The 4,144-nt window shown below is 38.6% G+C and overlaps 1 pseudogene across 1 annotated transcript; it reads right to left on the bottom strand.

Annotated features, from left to right (window-relative positions):
• Positions 1–954: 954 nt before the first annotated feature.
• LOC114285633 (putative LRR receptor-like serine/threonine-protein kinase At1g74360 pseudogene) lies at positions 955–3,622 on the bottom strand (annotated as a pseudogene). The gene has a single exon (XR_014365932.1). The product of XR_014365932.1 is annotated as a putative LRR receptor-like serine/threonine-protein kinase At1g74360 pseudogene (transcript).
• Between the last annotated feature and the right edge of the window lie 522 nt (positions 3,623–4,144).

The raw sequence follows: 4,144 nt of genomic DNA, 5'->3' as shown, positions 1-4,144 counted from the left end.
TTAATGGGCTCAAATTAGCCCCTCTTACAAGACAAAAAATCATCTCAAACATATTAGTTTTTTTTAGTTCATATTTTAGTCAAATAATTAAAAAAATACTAAATTAACTTGCTCCCAAACGAAACCTTAGTACAACAGAAAAACATGACCAAATAATGAAGATTTCTTCAACATTCTAGATAGACAACACAGCTAAATACCGTGTTCCTATACTTCTGTTTCTACGTTGGTCACATGATTTTAAATAACCCTATAGGAATATATATTGACATCAATAATACAATTATATATTGGTTAATATAAAAGAATAACAATATATCAATAAATAACGATTTAGAAGGTCATGACTGTGTTAATGAATAATACGATAGGTAATGATCAATATTTAAAATTTGACTGGTGACATTTATTTGCACGCATTTGAAACAAAAAATTACAAATGCTAAAATCCCCAGTTGAAATGGTAATTGGGGGGGGGGGGGAGGGGGGAATTAGTTGGCATGTAATTTAAAAATGAGTAATGTTAGGGATCATGAAAAAATATCATAAAGATAATCATGAAAAAATTTTCACCTTTAGATTATACATACAATAAAACACCACACACTAATCAAATGATGAAAAATTTTCATGATGCACCTTACGGTATTTTTTTCATGATCCCTAATATTATTCTTTAAAAATTATCAAGCCACTAACATGCCCATATACATATGAGAAATGTTAGGGATCATGAAAATTTTTTCATGAAAATGATCATGAAAGATTTGTGACCCTTAGATTATCTTGATTAGTATGTGGTGTTTTATTCTAAGTGTAATTCAAAAATCACAAATTTTTCATGATTATTTTCATGAAAAACTTTTCATAATACCTATCATTGCTGTATACATATATACAAAATTATCTTGTATTTGTCTACGCATAATCACTCCTTAACCGTAATACCATTAATTAGATGACACTTCACCCTTATTTTTATTGCATTTCCCCCCTAATTTGATTGCTTTAGATTTTAATGTGAAAAAAATCTAAGCTCCATGTGAGCCTTGTTCGATCCGAAACACTAACCTGCCCATATACATATATACAATATCAATTCGACGCCTTGTTCGATCTGAAACAAGATCTAATAATTTCTCCGACCCATCAAGGCACCATCCATAGAATGTCACGAGATTTTGGTGTGGCCAACTGAAGCCATTTCCACTTAGAACCTCCATTTCAGCTCGGAACGCTTTTTCACCCTTGATACCCTCTCTTTACCGCTACTTTTCTCCCATCGGGCAACAATTCTCTGTACACAGTTCCAAATCCTTCCCTCCCGATAACTCTATCATCCGAGAAGTTCATTGTAGCCTTCAAAATGTCGTCATGTGTAAACATTGCTTTGTCTAGACGAATGACCTTTACAGTACTTGACAAACATGGAGAAGACGTGCCTGAATTTGACAAAAAGTCATGTTGGACCTTTGTATCCTTCAAGACATATTCAGGCGTGTATACCGGACTCTTCTTATGAGTGTTAGAATCCCACACACTAGAAAGGCCATTATCAGAGCCGTAACCACCAAAAATGGACCTAATTTTACACGCTTCATCGGTTTCTTTTCATTTTTCGTTGTTGGACTATCTGTGGTGTTCTTCAAGAATGAAGGCAAGCGTAAAAATGGGTCGCCGAGGAAAGACTCTTTCTCAAATGTTGCCAATTGTCCGGTTATTGGGATTTTGCCAGTGATGGATGGATTGTATGACACGTTGAACTTGTTCAATTCACTTAAATTGTTCAAGTTTGCTGGGAAAGCTCCAGAGAAATTGTTGCAAGATAAATCAAGGGTTTGTAAGCACTTGATGTTCCCAATCTTGGCTGGAATTTCACCAGAAAACTTGTTTTATGAAATGCTGAGCACTACGAGTGGCATTAGTCCAATCTCTGGAGGAAGATCACCAAAAAATCCATTAATCCCCAAATGCAACATACTAAAGTTTTGCATCTTACCAATCTCAATTGGGATTTCACCGGACAATTGATTACCACCGAGTTGAACATAACCCGAGATCTGAAATGTCCGCAAACCACCAGCACACGCCGGGAATATGCCATTCCCTTTAAGCATACTATCCCAAATGCTTCTACATTTCTTCCTTGTAAGAAGTGTATACGCAAAACTAAATGGAGGGTAGTTTGCCGGTATCCACCTCTTCATCGCTAGACACTCGCCTGAACCAGCAATAGCCCGATCATTCTGTCTATTTTGTTGGAACGTTGGCGTTGCGTTAATCCCAATTTTTGTCAACTCAGATGGGATTGGCCCAGAAAGTTGATTGTTTGCGAGGTTTAACCATAACAAGCTCCTGCAATTCCCCAACTCGGGTGGGATTTCACCGGTTAGTGCATTGTTGGCGAGCATCAACCACAAGAGTGAGCTCAAATTTCCAAAACTTCGCGAAATTGATCCGTTTAGCATATTGAAGGATAGATCAAGAACTTGGAGGCCTTGCAAATTTCCATACTCGAGAGGAATTTTTTCGGTAAATCGATTGTAAGCAAGAATCAAGAACTTCAAGCTTGTCATATAAGAGATTTCGACCGGTAATGGACCTGAAAAGTTGTTGAAGCTCAAGTCTAATCTGGAAATGTTCTTCAAGTTGAGAATTCCTGATGAAATCATCCCACCGATGTACGAATTCGAATGCAATACAAGAAACTGAACCTGATTGAATCGCCCGAAAATGTCTTGAATGTCACCTTCAAAATTGTTTGTGCTCAAATCCAAAAAGGTCAAGTTTCCCAACCCAAGCAAAGACTCTGGAATTTTTCTCGAGAAAGTGTTGTTTCCCAAGAAAAGTCCTTTCAGGCTCGAAATTTCACCAATCTCTGCTGGAATTTGACCCGTGAAATTGTTTTCCGATAGATTCAAAACCTCCAATTCTCTACAGTGTGAAATTTCCTTTGGAAATTCCCCGGCAAAAGCATTTCCCGACAAGTCCAACAATTTCAGAGTACAGTTTCCGGGAAAATTTGCCCGGAAAATCGCCCCAACTAACTGGTTTTCGGAAACAGAAAATTCGCGAAGCCTCGCGAAACCCGGCCAGACATTGCCGGAGAAATTGTTGGCGCTCAGGTCAAGAAACTGCAAATTCCAGCATGAATCGAAGTGATAGAAAATAGAGCCGGTGAAACTGTTGGTTGATAAATTGGCTAAAACCAAACTGTCACAAATTCCCGGGAAAGTTAACTGAATTCCACCGGAAATTCGGTTCAAGGACACGTCGAGAACCTCCAATTTATTGAGTCCGGTCAAGTTGAGCTCGCCCGCAATGAGATTGTGAGACAAATTCAAAACTTTTAGGCTCTGGCACCGCCTAAGTCTGCCGGAATTTCACCGGAAATGGTGTTTCCGGAGAGATTGAGGTGGGTTAGGGCGGTGAAAGCCGAGAAGTTTCCGAACATGCCGCCGGAGATTTCGCTGCCGGAGAGGTCAATGCCAGTGACACGGTCTCCAAAGCATGAAATTCCGGGCCACGCGCAAGGGGGCGTGCGGGGTTGATTCCAGTCGGAGAATCTTCCTCGATTTATGTGATTCTGATCTTCGAGGAAGATTTTTAAGCTCACCAATAGGGGTGGGCGCGGGTCGGTTGCGGCCACGGAACCTCCAATCCGCCATCCGTCCGCCAGATTGGCGGATTGAAGAAAATCAATCCGCATCCGTCCGCCAATCCGGCGGATGTGGATTGAGCGGATTGGCGGTTTGGCGGATGGATGCGAATCGGTTTGGCGGTTTAAAATTTTATAAATTTTCAACATAATTTAACTTATGCACTACCTCAAAAAAAAAAAAAAGTATTACAGTCAATGACTTAAAAAAGTATTACAATCACTGTATGCCTTATTCAAAGAAAGAAAGTTTGAAACTTTAGAACATCACGATCACTGCATGCCTCATCCACATATTACAATCACAGCATGATTCAGCCACATAAAGTATTACAATCTGTGATTCTTAAAATATAATAACAATTCAAACCACTAAAACCATGAACAGAGCAGTATCTACATATGTTTTTGAAAATAAAAACCAACCAGCATATATCATATTTTCTATTTATTATTTTTAGAGTTATATTTAAAAACTAAAAAATA

The sequence above is a fragment of the Camellia sinensis genome, chromosome 4 (genome assembly GCF_055761805.1).
Source record: "Camellia sinensis isolate YWXY chromosome 4, ASM5576180v1, whole genome shotgun sequence".
Taxonomy (NCBI): Eukaryota; Viridiplantae; Streptophyta; class Magnoliopsida; order Ericales; family Theaceae; genus Camellia; species Camellia sinensis.
The sequence above is the reverse complement of the archived record's forward strand: the minus strand, read 5'-3'. Positions and strand labels throughout refer to the sequence as shown.